The sequence below is a fragment of the Astyanax mexicanus genome, chromosome 19 (assembly GCF_023375975.1).
Source record: "Astyanax mexicanus isolate ESR-SI-001 chromosome 19, AstMex3_surface, whole genome shotgun sequence".
Taxonomy (NCBI): domain Eukaryota; kingdom Metazoa; phylum Chordata; class Actinopteri; order Characiformes; family Acestrorhamphidae; genus Astyanax; species Astyanax mexicanus.
Window position 1 is genome coordinate 14704566 of NC_064426.1, and position 18482 is coordinate 14723047.

An 18482-nucleotide genomic window follows, 5' to 3' on the forward strand; every position below is an offset into this window, starting at 1 on the left:
ATTGCAGCTGATGACACCCTGTTCTGTACATTTGGGGCATCTGTACACTCTCACAGTATGTTGTGGCAAGGCCTTGCCCGATGCACACCTACAAAGAGTCTCTGGATTTCTGGCTATTCTCATGGCCTCTATGACATTTGTCAGGGCTTCTACTTGAGCAGTAAGTTCTTGTAGTGTTTTTGTTTGTTTTTTATCTGTGACACTTTTCTCTGCTTTGTTCTCTGTTACAGACTCAAGCTGAGCACAGCGAGCTATGGTCACCTTCTGACGTGGAGTCTGACCCAACCTATGCTGTCTCTCACTCTCGTCACTCATTGCCTTGATTATTCGCCTTAACAATATCTCATCCGAGACAGTAGGGTCGGACAGCAAAGGCTTCAATTCGTTTCTTACATCACTGTATTTGGGAGCTATGCCTTGAAAAATTGTTCGAAGGAACACGTTTTGGATGTTCTGTGGCTCATACTCAATGTCGGTGTTTGCCTGGTGTTTCATGTTCATATTGTCTGGTGCTCATGAGCTCTTGGAAAAGCTCAGTACTGCTTTTTTCACCCAGGTGTGATTGGAGAAAACTCTTAATCTCTGCCACAGTCAAATCAGCTTTATTAATCAGCATGTCTTTGAACTGTCCTGGTTTTATGACACAAAGCACACCTTGGATGATCTCAATTTCAGTGTGGTTTGCTTTAAGGCCTTCATCAATTTGTTTGGACAAACTGCTGTAGCTAATGTCAGAGGTGGTGTCACCTACCTGACCCCCATGAATTTTAAACTCTCTACGTTGTAGGAATGACAGATCTCTAACTGAAACTACTGCTTCAGGTTTGTGGAGGTTTCAGGGTTTCAGGACAGGTTTTCAGGACTGCCAGATGACACTTTGTATGTAGCTAACTTCCTACCTAATTCTTCATAGCTCGTCAACAACTGCTGGTATTCTGATGTGTGAGTGTTGGGACTAGTGGCTGTTACTGGAAACCAATCACTGGTGGCATGTTCTACTTCTACATGTGGTGGTGTGTGGCTAATTTGAACTCTGTGGGATGGGGTCTGCTCTGGAACATCAATTATAACCTCAGAACCCACTGGTGGACTTACCACAGTAGCAATTGAACAAGGTCATCTACAGCATCTTTCAACATTAACAGATGTGAAAACGCCTTGTCCTCTAAGTCAAGTAAAGTATCACACTGCATATAGGTACAGATGTAGTCAATGCACCCTTCCTCATCGTCTCTTTCAACTGTCATGTGTTCCAATTCAGGTACCTCTGTAATGGTCCTGGTGATTTGAAAGAGTTCGTCAGCCGTCAAGGTGTGCAGTCCCTTCCGAATCTTCCAAACCAGTCCTTTTCTCTCCTTGTCCTCGCTCGCCATGTTGCACACACTTCGATGCTCACTGTCACTGCTCACACGTTGCCTTGAACTTCACCAGCCCTGGGATTCGCCAACATACAATCGATCACACTCTCCGCCAACACTCGTCTAAGGGTTCGTTGATTTATGGACCAGCATCACCAGCTTAATGCTGATCCCAGCAGTGCCTCCAAAAATCTGTTACAGGTCCAAGGCCTGAGACCCATAGACAGATGATAATCCTGAAAAACAGGTTAAAAAGCAAGAGACCAAAACCATGACTGGTGTCCACGAATGCCTCTCTGGTCTGAGGTTTATTTAAACATGTTTTTTTTAAGAAATCTAATTTTCTTTTTCTGTTCACAAATCACAGTATAATGTAGGTACAATCAGTCCACAAATATGTATACAAAAAAAACAACATACAGAAAGATATTTAGCTTTCTCCTTCTATTTGATATCCTCTTCATCCACAAACAGCTTTACAAATGTTTACCATTATTAGAGGTAATTTACCAAAAAATATATACTGTTTATATATATATACTCTGACACACTCTTGCCTGTACATGAAATGTACTCTTACTACACATCTTTCACCAAAGACCAAACATTAGAGGTTCGCTTGTAAACTAACTAACAGAGAAATGAACAGACAGAGAAACACAACAAATTGCAAAGTCATTCACTGCTATGATTATAATACTAGAAAACACGTTAATATGCAGTTAAATGGACAACAATTACATGGTAACACTCTAAAAACAGCTTAGAACCTTTTAATTTTAAGTATTTTTAAGGGAGGTAACATAATTAAAACACAATTAACTCAAACAAAACTAATCAGATCGGCCATTTTACACTCATCTCTGCATCTCCACCAAATAAACATTTATCCAACTTACAACTCAATCTAGGAGACTAAATATGAGATAATATTATCTAGTAACTGGTTTAAAGTTATTTTAGTGCATTTTGAGTACATAACTCACCTGAAAAACAGGTTAAAAAGCAAGAGACCAAAACCATGACTGGTGTCCACGAATGCCTCTCTGGTCTGAGGGGGAAATCATGGCTACCTCAGATAGTCACAGCTTAGTCAAGTAATATAATACAGGAAATTGACAAATCCTGCACCTAACAGCTGGGGTTATGCATAGGGCTCAGCCAGGATCTACTATACTCACTCAACTAACAACAATAGCAAAACCACCACAATCTGATACTGGCTCGACAAGAATCCAGAAGCACAGCCTAACACTATGTTCATGGTCCATTGCCTCAACTGCCAAGTAACAGACCTACCGAAAAATAACCTATGAACAAACAGAATCCCTCCTTAATCTAAGCTCACTTCCTTTAACTATGGCAACAACACACTTACCTAAGCACAATCACACACAATAAATCACATTATAAGTTGCGTGAGCAGAACACAGCAACCACTACCATCTGATACTGGCTCGACAAGAATCCAGAAGCATAGCGAACTATGTTCATGGTCCGTGCCTCAACTGCCAAGTACTCAGACGTCTACAAAAACTCATGAGACAAATTATTACAAGAGCAGGACCACACCAATCCCCTTCATCCAAACTCTAACACAAACTTCAGTGCAAGCTCTTCTCAGGGGTCATCAGGCAGGCACCTTCCTTCGTCAGTGTTTCGCTGAATTAGGCCCACGACACCTCCAGAAGGCTCAACAGTGAAGTCTGGCGTCCCAGACCCACCCCCCTCCAAGCTTGCTGTAGAAGCACAAACTCACTCCCTTCCCCACACAGCCTCAGCCCTTCTGAACCACAACCACTGACTAGATCTTTCAGCTACATCTGACAACTCCTTCACTACAGTCCTTAGCACACGACCTCTAATTCCGAATTCAGACAGCAGTCTTGTGGCAGACTTCGCAACAAAGCCTCTAGTACCTACCTCTACCGGTCTAATATACGCTTGCCACCCACGCTCTCTCACCTCAGCCACCAAGTCTGTATACTTCAGCCTTTTCCTTTCATAAGCTCCATCTACCTCGTCTTCAAACGGAACAGTCAGCTCTATAAAATACACTATCCGCTTACTTTCAGAGTACAACACTACATCCGGCCTCAAGGTTGTAACCAGAATGCACTCTGGGATCTGCAGTTTACTACCTACATCCACTAATAACTTCCAATCTCGTGCATTGGCCCACTTACCAACAGTTTTCAAGCACTGTGCTGTTTCTCCACTATGCTGCCCCTCACGCACAAACGTGATTACCCTACTGCAACCTACCACAGGCATGTTATTAACTTCTAACCGTTTCTTATCAAGTGCACCTGCAAGAGATCTAAGTACCTGATTATGCCTCCATGTGTAGCGCCCCTGGGATAGACTCACCTTACATGCCGACAAAATGTGCTTCAGCGTGCCACTTCCTGCACATAGCTTACAACTTGGATCCTCACCCACCCACTGAGCAAGGTTTTGTGGCGTTGGCAGAACATCATATGTAGCTCCCAAAAGAAACTTTATACAGCCTGTATCCAATCCCCATAACTCTCGCCAGGTGATTCTCCGCTTCTCTACACTTTCCCATCTCATCCACATAGAATAATCATAGAATAATCAGCTCTACACTGCCACCTACTGGCAGAAACAAGGAATAGCAGATAAATTTAACTTATTAATGCTTAGAATGAAAGCATATTAAAGCAATGAGTGTTACTTGGCATATTTGATTAATTAAATAAAACAAATATATATTAAATGATATTAACACAAATGTGACCACACTTTGTGGGTGTGACACATGTCCTTCTAAAACCAATCAGCGTCAAGTTAATGAAAACGCATCGATGCGTAAGTGATGATGAAAGGATGTAGGAATATCACACAAAGGTCTTTGGTGCGCTCCCTAAACTGCAGTATGAAAACAAAAATAAGCGGACTAAATATATACAATGTAGCAACACATGAACCTTGGTTCGGACCGCGGTCCGGACTTTCAGGTGTGAAAGCACCCTTAGAGTCTATGTAAAATGTGAAATCCACCGGAGATCCTATGTAAACCTATAGTTAAACACAGAGGTAGACTACCCACCTCAGCTTACACAAGACTGCTAGCTAGTTTTAGTAACTATAGTAAACAGAACAATTTCATTTATTTCATGAGTAAGTAATAAAAACACTGAGATAATGGAAAGCTCGAAATATTTATTAATTAGCTACTAATTAAGTACTAATTAGTACTGTTTACTGAATTCAGCTTTTTTCGGAGTTAAGGCTTGAATTCCAGGTACATCATTTAAAAGACCATTGGGGTCATAGCACAACAATCATAAATGTTTTAAACATAAACACCTACCTATCTCAATTGTACTTCACTGGTTGTGTTTCATAGACAAATTCTAACCACTTGTTTCTTAGCTCTGAACTACTGGACAAAGCATATAACACTGATGTGTTATTTGCACAAATAACACAGGAACAAACTGCCATGCTGTTACTAGCGCTGTTAGACGAGATGGTGTCACTTGGCCGGCGAGACAATGGCTTCAGCACTTTCTGTGGACGTTCGCAAGTCAAGGTGGGCGAGGTCATGAGTACTAATTCATGTAGACACGGGAGCTTTTCCTGATCGATTTTTTTTCTGAATATTTTTGTTTTACCAGCTACTGCAGACAATAGAGGTTGAGGAAGAGTTTCATGTGCAGCATCATATATAACTCAGAGACCTATTGTAAAAGTGTAAAAGTGGATTTTAGTAGAAGGACACCTTTAAATTATGTGTCCTGTATGTGTCTTGCTTTATAGTTATATGTCTTTTTGACAACTGATCAGTAGATTTTGTGGAGAAGTGCAGTGCGCAGGGTGGGATTTTTCACAGTTATGTGCTACTTTGTTTTGGTCTGTCCCTTAAAAACTCAATAAAATGTGACAAAATTTAAAAACGTTCAAGAGGAATGAATACAGTATATGTACATGTCAAAGTATATTGCATTCCATTAGTATATATACTTTAGTGGTATATAAAATGGAGCTGTCAAACAGTGACAATGACTTATGCACAATGCAAAAGCTTCAGCTTTTATTGAGTTAGTCATTGATCAGTTAATCATCATTGACTCATATAACCATACATTTCATATTTGTTAGAATTTATAATCTGATCACTTAAGCCACTCATACAAGCAATAACTGACCTGCATGTGAACTTATCTCAGGGGACTTTTCGGCTGTCAAACAACTAAGCGCTTAGAGACGCTGAGGCCAGTGGCCAGTAAACAAACCACAGCCTCGAATAAAAAACTCCTTAGACAGAGGTTGGCTGGGGCGAACATGATGCACCTGTAACCTTAGATTCATAACTTCAGCATCAGCTAAATGAATTAGCTCCAATTAAATGCATTATTCTATATAATCACTTAAATGCATTATTCTACAAAATCACCTAAATGCATTATTCTATTTAATCACGCTTGGGCAGTAAGAAAATATTATCAGAGGGTACATGAAACTTGTCTGGAAGAGCACGAAGAGAGAACTTCCTCTTCTTCTGAGAAGCGGGACGCTGATAGTGTCAAGATTAGATCCTGTTAGTTTCGAAAACGCTGATAGTGTCAAGATTAGATCCTGTTAGTTTCGAAAACGCTGATAGTGTCAAGATTAGATCCCACTAGTTTCGAAAACAACACTTTTAATATTGTATTTGAAATAGCAGATGCAGAACTGTGAGAACTGTGCTTGACATCCACCTAGCAACCAATGTACGTCATAACAGGGTATAAAGATGGAGTCAGATGAGCGCGTGGTAGGAGAACTTTTGGGCAACGGATAGGTTAGACTAGGCTGCATGCTTGTACTGTTCTCCCCAGAATTCTGAAATAAATAATAACTTCACTGTTCACTCTGATTCTCCGTGTCGTCTCGATTCCTTTGTATCAACAAACACGCAGGACAACAGAATACATTGTCCACATCACACCACTATACTGAATATAAAAGAAAAGGAAACTGTTGTAGGCTTCACTCTGTAGTCATTCTGCACACAGAGCGGACAGAATACTTAATAATACATCTGGTGAATTCATCAGCTCTCCTTACGTGACTGTTGCTGCTTTGGTGGCCGGGGCGATTGGTGAGTAACTTATTTTAACTTTGTTTTTTCCCTGTTTCCAGCTTCTATTCATACTTTGTATTTTTGCTACTAGCAAATGTTTGTGTAAGCCTGTATAAAGCCACTTACACTAAAACATGTATTACAGGTTGTTAAGTTTGGGTTTAAATTTCATTGATTTAGAGGTTTTCTGAAAAATCCCTAAAAAAAATCATATAGATCATTAAATCTGATTATCATGAATTTGAACTTCATTTTGAGGTTAAGTAGTTAAAGTAGCTGTACAGATAAGATTAAGTAGTTAAGTAGCTGTACAGATTTCCTCTTAAAACTTTATCGAAAAGTGAGAAATAAGAAACTCACATGTGCATTGAGTTACCACAGTGCCTCGAAGGGTTAAATAAGTCAGATTAACCCTGTAAAATATAGGTGGATTTTACAGACATTAACTGTTGAAATAACTGTTTCTTAGCCCAATATCCATCTATTCATCTCCACTGATCACACAGGAACACCTTGTAGTTCTATAATTAGTTTGTCTGCATATTTTAAACCTGTTCTTCATTGGAAAGGACCGCTACATGACCACCACAGAGCTGATTTTTTATTATTTGTTTCATTTGGGTAGATCATTTTCAGAACTGCAGTGACATGGTGCGGTGTGTGCAGGGCTGCTGTACCAGTTAAATATCTAGAGCCCTGAGCTGGCCTGGGGCCCCTAGACAACGACTGAATCAACTGAACGCAACAGCAAACTGTTTGAGCACAACTTTAAATTCTGTGACGGTCAAAGCAGGAAAGTATAAAGGTAAGAGGAAGAAAGAAGAAGAAGAAAAAAAAGCAGTAACACTATGTTCACACTGCAGCATCGCAGCCAATCGCATTCTCCGCCATTTGCTTACCGCTATTGTGCTGGTAGGAGTGGATCAGGCACAGCAGTGTGATGCACTGTAATCCATTGCTATATTTTTTACAGTAAAATTCAACATAAAATCATATATTCTGTTGTAAAACTGTAGAATGCAATGCTTCCTGAGATGCTCTCTGAAAACAGCTGCCACCTGTGCATTTAACTGTTACATTTGAGGGAAAAAACAGGTGTTGGCATTAAAGAATTTTCCCAAGATCTTACAGCTGTGTTCCAATGCAGTAACTTGGCAGTGTCTCTGCTGACAGTATTTAACTGTTCATTTACAGTGTATGTCTAGCTATAATTGTACACTAATATAATGGTAATAATTTTAGAGTGCTTTAAATGTTTGGATACCTAAAGACTCCAAACATTCAAAGTACATTTTATTGTCAAGAATAACTGTGAATGTATTTAGGTTTTTCTAAAGCTGTAATACTAATTACAATTCTTACTATACAGTACTATGCTTTACTATACAATACTGTGCTTTCTCCACATTTTACAGTCTTATATTGGCAACTTTTTTGCAGTTAACTTACTGTAAAATTTACAGGAAACTTTTTAAAGTGTGACCAACACAAACTGTAGAGCAACAGATTTACATCTACAGGGTGGAGTGTCTAGGCAGTGAGGGAACACCGTGTTTAAAAACTCCAGAAGCACTTCTGCACTGTGTCTGATTTATTTATCAGTACCAGAACCACACACACTAACCCCTCATATGCCACCAGGCCAGTACAGTCACTGCAGTGCTGAAAATAAATTACCAACCACCCCCATAATAATATCTGCTCTGTGGTGGTCCTCCTGTGGGGTCCTGATCATTGAAGAAGAAGAATGGTGAAAGGAGGATAATAAAGTATGCAGAGAAACTGAAGCTGTAGTCTGTAATTATAGAACTAGAATGTGCTCCTACATTTATATATCAGTGCAGCTGAAAAACAGGGCAATGAGAGTATAAGATGGTGTTTTGTGTGTTCCACATATTATGCAAATTATTAGAGTTTATTACTATAGTTTAATTTATATATTTAATCATAATGCCAACTTTTAATTTTTCTGTCCCACTCTGAAACAGTTAAAATGAAGAATCATCCAGCCCTTACCATCTGTGCAATCTTCTTCACATATATGACCTGCATGCTTCCATACTGTGCTTCTGAAACACCCTGTCCCGGGATAGAGTGTGTAGAGAACTGCAAGCTGCACGAGAGCAAGTATGTGTGTCAGATGAAGACAAAAAACAGGGAGAGTCTCACCCTGTACTGCCCTGCAGAGAACAGCCAGGAATACAGCCAGGACCATGAGAGGACCTCACTTTACTGTAAGATAGACAACAACTACTACTTGTGCCACAAATCACTGCAGTACAACCAAGCTTTAGAGCATTACTGGATTTCTATAGAGACAAATAAGAGAGAATGCATACAAGTGAATTTCATAGCACTTCAAGACCATAAACATATAGCAGATGGCCACTCCCTCAGAAAAGAAATAACAGAATTAATTGCAAAGTGGAACAATGGCTACCTGCGCGACAAGGCCAAGTCTGGACTGATCAAGTCCAAAGATCTTCGTATTGATCTACAGGGGGTGTTTCCAAGAGAAAATCAGCGCTACTATAACCTACAAATCCAGATAAACCGCCCCCGTATAAACAGGGAGAGCACCACAGTGTCTCAGGTCCTCATACCTGTAGATCCTGAAATTCCAGCTTCATATGTCCATAGGGCTTTTACAGAGAGCTTCAGAGGGCGTGCGAAGGTTACAGCGGAGGCAACACGTATAGAAGAGTGCAAGAATAAGAAGTAAAAGAAGTAAAAAGGAAAAAAGAAAATAGACAAAACACAAAACTCTCCTTATTTTGTTTATTGTATTACTTATCAATGCTGTTCATTAACCTTTCAGACTTTTGACTATTCCAACGGACATCACATTTTTAAAGATGTTGTGTTGCACATAGCACTAATTAAGACATATAATTACTCTGAATAGACCATTAACCAGCCAATAAAAAATCAACACTTAGACATTATGGCATGGCAGCACTAGAGTCAATGCGGCAAAGAAAAAGCTCTTTTCCTTTTTTTCTAATTTGATGTTATTTATAACACCTTTTATAAATATCAATAAAATGTTAAGCAAAGGCCTCCAATGCAATGGACATTAAAAAAGCAATTAAATAAAACTAAAACTAAAAGTAATATTGAGTTAATTGGATTAAATTTTTATATCAGAATATTACAGTCTTTGTTTTCATCACAGGCAGAAAATAGCATTTTCATATTATTTCATTATTGAATCATAATTCAGGCCTGAAAGGGTTAATAAGCACTAATGATTTACTGTTAGCAAAAACAAACTCAAGTATAAACCTTGTTATGGCAGAAAGACCAGGGCTTACTGTTTCCTTTTTTAGATTATTAAGTTTGATTGTAGCAGTGAAAAAAAAATACTACTAAAAGTTTCTTTATACTGTATGCAGGTTCAGAGCGCTATGACTGAGTGTTCAGTTTCCTGTCAGAGCGATTTCCCTCAGGCTATGAGCACTCGGAGCAAATGCCCTGCGTTGTACTTGTGAAACTGGCTCCAATTAGCACGAGCACAGTACACTGTAAACCCACAAATGATCTGAAATCCAACAAATTATGTCTGTTTTAGAAAATATATATATATATATTCCAATTTTTTTGAATTTCTGAACATTTGTAGCCACTTATACATTCAAACAGGATCTTTGTGTTGAATCCACTTATATATAATAAACACTATAATAAACGCTTCTTTTCTATGGGCTTTGGCACAATCTATTGGAATACTGGGTGTTTCTGAATCTCACCATCAGTGTGTAGTGATTCCCCCCAGGCTCCCTTAGATAAACTTATATATTTTAATTAATTGTGTGGTTTTGATCATGTAGTCTGTAAGAACAAGCATCTAAACTCTATGCTGTTCCCTATGTACAATTTTCTTTCTATGTCTAAATTTCTCTGGGTGTTTCAGATCTATATTTTAATTGAAATAAAAAACTAAATAAAAATCTGTTTCATTCATCTGACCATACAATTCAAAATAGAACTATTGTGCAAAGCAACTGATGTAACACAAAAACATCAATTACATCACAAACTACACCTTTTAAGTTGAATTATCTAAAGTCATCAGTAAACATTACTTGAAAGGTAAAGTAAACTCAGCTTACATTTACAGTGTATAGACTGTACTGATCTCAGAAAAATTCCACTGAGAGGGCCTTGAGAGAGAGAGAGAGAGAGAGAGAGAGAGAGAGCATTCTGATCATTCTTAGGTATTTCCAGTAACCATTCCTTTTTGAATGTGTCTTTATGAAAATGATATAATATAAGACTCTATGCTGGGGATATTAAAATTAGGAAAACCATGTCTGTGTTTTTTTTTGTCACCTTATATGTTTATTTCACCTCATTTGTCTCATTCCATCGTTTTTTCATTCATTTTAAAGTGTCTAGTAGAGATCTCTAGTATGAATTAATGTCATGTGAGCTGTTTTTTGTGAAAAAAGTGCTCCGGTGATCCAGAATAACGCTTCTTTAGTCCAGTGGAGGAGGATTGGGGGATTGGATGATAGGACTTCGGCTCTTGCTCAAGTATATTTATACATGCAAACTGATTAGCTAACAGCACTGCGACACCAGGAGGCAGCGAGACGGACAACAGTTAGAAACATTTTAAAATAAAGACATTTTTACACTAATAACAGTCTTTGCAATGTCATACATTACTTTACAACATGTGTGATGCCCTGCTAAATGCAGTTCAGCCATTAACCTAGTCTTATAGTCTCTGTAAAACCCCGTTTACTGAATTCCGCTTTTTAGCGAGTTATGGCTTGAATTCCAGGTACATCATTTAAAAGAACATTGGGTCATAGCACAACAATTATAAATGTTTTAAACATGAACACATCGTACTCCACTGGTGGTGTTCCATAGACAAATTCTAACCATTTATTCCTTAGCTCTGAATTACTGGACAAAGCATAGGACATTGATGTGATATTTGCACAAATAACACAGGAACGATCAGCCATGCTGTTTCTAGCGCTGTTAGCTTCTATCTGACCAGACAGTGTGGGTTGCTGCAGCTGCGTTGCTGCAGCTCTGCCTGTGGGCGGTCGCGAGCCAAGGTGGGCGAGGCCATGAATACTAATTCACAGGTTGATGTAGACACAGTGCTGCCCCCCTTGTTTTTCTGAATATTTTCTTTTATTAGCTACAGCAGACAATGGAGGTTAAAGAACAGTTTCATGTGCAGCATCATATACAACTCAGAGAGACCAAGGGCTACACACTATCAGTGTGTAGTGATTTCCTCCCAGGCTCCCTTAGATAAACTTATAGATCATACATTCTGATGAATTGTGTGTTTTTTAGGTTGTAGGCTGTAAGAACAAGCATCATCTTCTGAGCTCTATTCTGTTCACTATGTAATTTTTTTTTTATTTCTATATTCCCTGGGTATTTCAGATGTATATTTTACATCAAATAAAAAAACTAAACACAAATCTGTTACATTCACCTGGCCATAAAATTCAAAATACCATTTGCTTACAGCTTTGGGGCGTGGCCCTGAGTGTGTATTGTGCTGGTAGGAGTGAATCAGGCACAGCAGTGCTGGGCGCTGATGAAGGAGTAGAGGATGCACTGTAATCAATTGCTATACTTTTTACAGTAAAATCCAACATAAAATCATAAATTGTTGTAAAACTGTAGAATGCAATGCTTCTTGAGATGCTCTATGAAAACAGCTGCCACCTGTGCATTTAACTGTTATATTTGAGGGGAAAAAGGGTCTTGGCACTGAAGAAGTTTCCCAAGATTTTTCTGCTGTGTTAATGCAGCACATTTTATTTTACTGTTCATTTACAGTGTATGTCTAGCTATAATTGTACAATAATAAAAGGAGAAATCACCACTAGTTTATACAGAAATACCCTTCAATCCAACTAGCCACCTGAGGAATTTCACCTCAGGAAATTAAACTAGTAAATTCTAGCCATAAAAAAGAAAACCAGGTTCGTTTTTTGGAGACAGACACAAGTTTTCCACAATACCAATTTTTAGTTTCAGAGAGACTTAATTTTAATTCCACATTTCACAAATTCAGGTATCACCATAAAACACTAAAATATTTAGCTGCAGCTCTTAAATTACATCAACCTTTATTAAAGGATGATGGAACATAATATGGGGATGTTGTAATATAAGCTGGGACAGAGAAACTACCCTCAGCTAGTTGGGGACACATCTGGGGACAAAATTAAACAAACCAAAACCACACTCAAAAGAAAATGTATATATAAACAAAAACTGTACTGGAACAGTTGTTGTTCCCCCAGGACTATAGGGGGCGCAGACTTTATGTTGATTAAGTTGTTGTTCCCCCAGGACTATAGGGGGCGCAGACTTTGCTATGTTGAGTCAGTTAGTAAATAGAATAAATGAACTGGAGGCATTGTTTTTCTCATGAGGCATCAAGCAGTGTGTCTCTGCTAATCCAAAACTAATCCAAAGCAGTGGCAATATGAGTAAGTGTTAATTTGTATGTGATTGATAGATGTTAGGCATGGGATTATTGAAGTACATTTGAGATGTTTTCAATGTGTTAAATGTATCAGAATAGTAACATCATATCTGTTCATTTAAAGTTCATGTAATGTGGCTGCTAAGTTTAAATTAACTGTTTAATGCACCTTATACATTGAAGGAAATGTTTATTTGATGTAAGTGGACATATGATTTGCATACTGAGTATTTTTCTGTATTTTGTATTGTTTCAGTTTCACACTTTTTTGCATTAAATCCTGTCCAAACACAACACTTGCCTGTTCCTTGGAGGAAGAGATGCAGGAGAGAGTTTAGCTGGCTGTGAATCTCAGTATAGGACACGGGGTCACATTGAGTGCAACAGTACAAAAACAAAATAATTAACAAAAAATTAAAATGATATTAATATAACAGTTTAACAGCTGTATCAAACAGCTTTACCAAGGAGGAAAATAGTGAAAACAGCAGCACCACAGAAACCGGAGCAGCTAAAGAGACCTTAAAGTGTCATGGTGGGGTACAGAATACAGACACTCGCGGAACCAGTTAAAGATTTTATTAAAAACCCACAGGGTATAAACAGAGAAAATAGCAGTGAGTAAATAACACCAGTAAACAGATACCTGGAGGCAAAGACCATTACAGGATAGGGGGGCAGTCCTATGGTCATACACGGGGCAGGCAGTATCAGAGAAAATCCAAAAACAGAAACGATACACAGTCCAGAGTTCATACATGAGGCAGGCAGTATCAGAGAAAATCCAAAAACAGAAACGATACACAGTCCAGGTAATACACAAAAAATCCACAGAGTAGGCAAAGCAAAAATCGAGGTCGGAAAACAAAAGGCAAGGTCATACACGAGAACCCAATCATAGAAATAAACGCTTTGTAATGTGGGCGAAACCAGGCAATATGCGGAACAGGTGTGTGTGTGTGAGCTGTCCTTATATACTGCAGGGAATAATCAATATTCGGGACTTCCTGGCCGGGGCAGGTGAGGTGTCACGTGATCGGCAGTGTGTGTGATGTCAGTGGGTGGTGCATTCTGGGTGTTGTAGTTGTCTAACTGAGAACCTCCATTTGAGCTAAGTGTGGAAGCACAAGGAGTGCCTACAACACCAGACATGACATAAAGTGCTTTAAACGGAACTTGGCCTCTCCACGTAAAAAAAAAAAAAAAAAAAAACAATTCTCTCATTAACCTTTATAAATATCTAATAAAAAATGTATGTAAAAGGCATACCAGTGTTAGGAAGCTGACCTCCATTAGGAAAACAGGAACAGCGGGCTATTTGATGGTTCTAGCAAAATAATTAAAAGAAAATACCAATACGTGCTTAAAATATTCTTAATAAAGATGGAGTAATATTCCTACCTGGAGTAAAACTGTGGAACAGTGAAATGGCGATGATAGGAAAAGACAAAGCAACAGAGATGCGCAGCAGAAACCGAATGAAGGCCTCAGACCTACCAAATAAATACAAAAATCACCCCATTACTTCACACGATATAAACCCACACACAAATACAAAAATGTAACGCCACCCATGGTCCTAACTGAATTGATTAGAGCACGAAAATCGTTGCAATTGTGCCTCACTTCACCATGCCAAACCCCTGCACACCCACAGGCCCAGCTGCTAAAAGGTCAAGTTCACCGGAAAGAGGAGGAGTTAACCAGGGCAAACGATATCCCAAACCCTCCCACTTCCCATTTTTATAGGGTTAGAGCGACCGTCCCACCATTGATCCATACCATAACATAAATTAGAATAAGTAAGAAACACCATCTGCCACAAGATGAATAGAAGAAGAGGATCTGAGAGTATGAGCAGGTGTAGCAATGTGAAAAAGGTCCGAAAGATAAAGAGGGGCAAGATTGTGAAGAGCTTTGAATGTGAGGAGGAGTATTTTATAGTTGATGTGATATGGGATAGGAAGCCAGTGAAGCTGTTGTAAAACAGGTGTGATATGATGGACTGAGGGAGTCTGGGTAATGTGAGTGTTGTGTGTGTGAGTGTGAGGAGTAAGAGAAGGACGAAGGTGATTAATATTTTGTAGATGGAAGTAGGCTGACCGAGTGATACTATTGACATGGGATGTGTATAAAAGGACGGGACTCTTATTGTGACGTTCTAGCTCCGGTAAATCTTAATTGTGCCTGATTCACTTACGTGTTCCAGAAACAGAGCTGACCACATTTAGTAGGCTCAGAGTTAAAGTTAGAAGCTGACCCTCATCCATCTTAATCTTAGTTCTTCAAGTATTCATAGTACATTTCTCACAGTCAATGATGAAACACTGTAGATGTATATGTAAACCTTAAGGGGATGTCCAGTAAATGTGAATGTGAACCTGTGAATACATGTGAATTCAGATCTGAGCTTCTTCAGTAAATGTTATCATCACCTTTAAAAATAAACCTCATCGTCTCCTCATCATTCCCCTACCTGGCATTCTAATCGATGCCCCATCTTGGATAACTCCTAATACTTAAACGAACCTCCTATCCCGAAACCCTACCAAATATTGGTCCTTCGAGCCGGATCGGAGTGTTCAAGATGGAGTATGGTGAAGAGATGATGCCTGACGTGCGTCCCAAACGGCAAATACGTCGACCTCCCTGGCTTGATGATTATGAGCTGGACTATCACATGGGCTCATCAGCTCCCTCAGCAGGGATGTATTCAAATCATTCGAGTCCTCTAACCTCACAGACTCGTCCCAGTAGCCGCCAGAGGGATGCTGCTTACACCGAGATTCCTCAGCTAGCCCTCAGCTACCCCCAGGGGAGATATCTGACCAGTGAGGACCTCCTACCTGAATACCCTCACCTGCAACGCTCACACCTAGCCTCCCACTTCACAATAGAGTTGAGAGCCATCCAAGAAGAGAACGCTAAGCTGCTTCAAACAAGGCAGCATGTTGAGTCAGGCATAGCAGAGCTCAACAAGGCAAGAAGCGAGATTAAAGAGCTCATAGAGGTGGCACGCTTACTGAGAACAGACATTGGGCAGTCCAATGCCCCGGCATCGAACTACCACACATACCAACCTCCACCACCCAGTGCTGCAGATACAAGTCGTTTCCTTGTTGTACAGCCTAATGACGAGGAGGAGGAAGAGGAAGCATGGCCCGACCCTCCAGTGTGGTGCAAGCCTGAGGAGGAACTGAATGAAGGCATGTACAACTTAAAGCTTGAGGCACCAAAGCCAGGTTACAGCCAACCCCCTTATGCCTCATTAGAACCTTCGTACAAGCCTTACAAGCTCCCACCTCCGATGCAGCCTCAACTCCCACCTCCAATATCTGTGGCTCGTAGAGGGGTACCAGCCTAATATACGCATGCACAGTACCCCCAACCTCAACCTCCTGTGTCATTCTCACAGCCCCTTGCTCATCCTACTCCAGCCTATGCCCGACCATGGCCTGCATCACCTAGCTCAGCGTACCCTCCACCGTTAGTCCACAGAGTGGGACCTGCTGCGCCCACACCTTACCTACCTCTGCATTCCTCAGTGCCTGAAGAGCACTATAGGGGTCCAAAACCCACTATCCCCAAGTTTGCTCGCCCAGATCCTAGCGACTTTGCTCGGCTACGTATAGCTCTGGGGAACCTGCTCCCATCTAACGCTACAGAACTCTTCAAGTACCAAATACTTGTAGACCACCTGAAGCTAGATGAAGCTAAGCTCATCGCTGATGCCTACCTAAACTCACCGACACCTTACTCTGACACAATGTCTGCTTTATACGATAAATTCGGTCAACCTCATCAGCTTGCCCCTGAAGTTAAGCGCGGTGACATACCCGCCTTTGAGGCGTTCTCACTCCAAATTCAGTCACTTGTGGGCCTACTGCAGACCGTAGGACCTGAAGGGGAGATTGAACTCCACTGTGGCTCACATGTAGCCAACCTCCTCAGCAAGCTCCCTCCTGAACTACGAGCTAACTTTCGCCGATATCAGTTGAAGCATTCCAGAGCTGTCCACACGTTGCACAACTTGTCAGAGTGGCTCCGCCATGAATCATGGTGTCAAGGCACCGATGAGTTGGCCCCTGAGAAATACAGTAAGGAGAAACAGAATACAAAGAGTGAGGGCCGTCAGGCAAAGAAGACAGTGTCAGTCCTGCATGGTGCCGGTGAAGTTCCACAGTCTGCTTCCCAGTCACCTGCGAAGAAGAAACCAAAGCCCAAAGCCTACTGTGCCTACTGCGAGAGTACAGAGCACTACCTCAGTCACTGAAGTAGCCAAGCTCTCCAAGGATCAGCTAAGAGAGTGGATCCAATCCAACAAGCGTTGTTGGCGCTGCGCACGAGCTCACCAGGCAGCGCAGTGCACGCTCAAGAAACCCTGCAACGTCTGTCAAGGGAAGCATCTCCTCGCCCTCCACGAAATAAATGTGAGGACAAGGCTCCGAGGAACGTGTCAGCAAAGGAAGATGGCTCCGTGAACAGTACTGCCTCTGACACACTCTACCTTGATAGACCTGGAGCAAGCAACCGTGCTCTGCTTAAAGTTGTCCCTGTGCTTGTTCACTGCTGTGGAAGGACCTTCAATACCTTTGCGATCCTCGATGATGGGTCTGAGAGGACAATGCTGTTGCCCTTGGCAGCAAAATCCCTCGCATTACGGGGAACGCCTGAAGTCCTACCACTGCGCACAGTCTGTCAGGATATCCAGGTGCTCCACGGGCACACGGTTTCGTTCCGTGTCTCTCCTGCTGCCACACCTCAGGTCAGTTACCAGATAGATGGTGCCTTCACCGCAAGCTGTCTCACTTTAGCCCAATATACTTACCCTATTGAGCACCTTCAACACAAGTTCAGACACCTTCGTGGCATCCCCCTACCTGCCTTCCAGGGAGCCAAGCCATGTCTCCTGATCGGCTCGGACCAGCCTCACCTAATAACCCCTGTCGAACCCGTACGACTTGGCCCACCGGGTAGCCCAGCAGCAGTCCACACTCGCCTGGGATGGACTCTTCAAGGCCCTATCCAGCCCATGGGCCGGACACCGCACACCACAGAGTGTCTGTTCATCTCTGCCACTCCACCGCAGGAAGAGGTCCTCAAGCACGTCCAACGACTCTGGCAAGTGGACGCGCTACCTCACCAGCGAGAAAGGGAAGTATCCAGGTCAAAGCAGGACAGGCAGGCTGTCGCTCTGCTTGAAGCTGAGACGGTCCGCACTGAAGTGGAAGGGGTCCACAGGTATTCTACTCCCCTACTGCGCCATGCAAATATGCCTCCACTGCGTGCGCCTAAAGAGTCAGTGATGCCCTTGATGCGTAGTACGGAGAGGCGCCTCCTCAGAGACCCCCAGCAAGCAGATGCGTACAGGATTGAAATTAACAAGCTAATTAAAGACGGTGTGGTAAAGGAAGTCAGCGAGGAAAGCTCCTCGAAGGAAGGCTGGTATATCCCTCATCACCTCGTGAGCCACAACGGGAAGAACCGCCTGGTCTTCAACTGTTCACACCAATATCAAGGACAGACGCTGAACCAGTACCTCCTGCCTGGTCCCACCCTT